At 29.0% G+C, this 1327-nt stretch overlaps 1 long non-coding RNA gene across 1 annotated transcript; it reads right to left on the bottom strand.

The window, feature by feature from the left end:
* LOC107617517 lies at positions 225–1131 on the bottom strand. Its single transcript, XR_001614969.2, has 2 exons — positions 443–1131; positions 225–411 (listed from the first exon to the last, which is right to left on the bottom strand). It is a non-coding gene; the product is annotated as an uncharacterized LOC107617517 (long non-coding RNA).

Below are 1327 nucleotides of genomic sequence, written 5' to 3'. Positions count from 1 at the left end.
TTTAAGATGCTTAACTTTTTTAAAAAAAAAATAGTAAAATTAATTAACCATTTCAATTAGTATGCAACAACCTTTCTAGACTACTCATAAAGTTTGAAGAAAAAAGTTAAATAATGTCTTGGAACTACTACTCAATCTTTATGAGAAACCAGAAAAGAAAGCTAAAACTTATATATAACAATTGAATCTCCACAACATATATGCTATTTATATGTTTTTTTTTCCCTTTCTTTTTTGCTACCTTTTCTGTGCTGAATCTGAAGTAGACAAGTAGTCAAGTTCTTCATTAAAAACAAACACATAAATAAAATGTAGTCATAATATTTTCATCACGATTGGCTTCATTTTTTGTTCAACAGAAACCTTCAAGGCACTCCTAAACAACTTAATTTCCTCTAAAATCTTAATTTCCTTTAATAATGATACAATAAAATAAAATAACATAAGCATTCTAATTAAAAATGTTTAAAAAAACTAAAGAACAAACTAGTAAGTAATAGTGTAATACTATAAGATTTCTCATGATACTCCAACCTTAATTAGGCCTAATTAATAATGAAAATTTCCCACAACAAATAAACATTATTATTATTATTTATGTGCTAAAATATTCAGCTTTCCAACCTTTGTTAACTCTCTCTATAAACTCTTCCACCTTTCTCCTCAGCTCATCATCCTTCCCTTCAACCTCTTCTTCCTCTTCCATATTACCAAAACCATCATCATTATTACCTTCAGATTCTGTTTTCTTCTCTTCTGCATTTTCAGGTTCATCTTGTTGAGTTGGTTTGTTTTTGCTGAGTAGAAACTTGGAAGTTGTTGTTCCTTGTGTACCTGTGTTGATGGGGTGATGATGAATATGATGATGGAGTTGATCAATTTTTTGTTGATCAAAACTTATGAGGCTTGGCTTCAAGTCCACAAGGATAATGAGTATGAAGATCAAATTGCAGAAACAGAAGATGAAACAAGTGCTTGAAGCTGCTTCAGTTATGAACTCCACCACAGATTCTAACATTTTTTTTTTCTCTCAACAGTAATGTTCAAAGAAACAAGGAAGAACTATATAGAGTAAAGTAAAAAAAAGATTTAGAGGTAGTTAGACTGACTTAGAGACATATAAAGCTATATTCTAATGTGTTTGGATAGATGGTAACGTGGACAGAACATTCTTCTCTAGAAGTAGCATTTTTTTATAATCTAAATTGGATATTAATCGAATATTATCTAACTAAGAAATACAGACACTCACAGTCTCACATAGATACAAGATATGATATAATACTTAACATATGGACATACTAATTTTATTTTTTTTAAGATATAA

Source organism: Arachis ipaensis, chromosome B09 (assembly GCF_000816755.2).
Source record: "Arachis ipaensis cultivar K30076 chromosome B09, Araip1.1, whole genome shotgun sequence".
NCBI classification, from domain to species: Eukaryota; Viridiplantae; Streptophyta; class Magnoliopsida; order Fabales; family Fabaceae; genus Arachis; species Arachis ipaensis.
The sequence above is the reverse complement of the archived record's forward strand: the minus strand, read 5'-3'. Positions and strand labels throughout refer to the sequence as shown.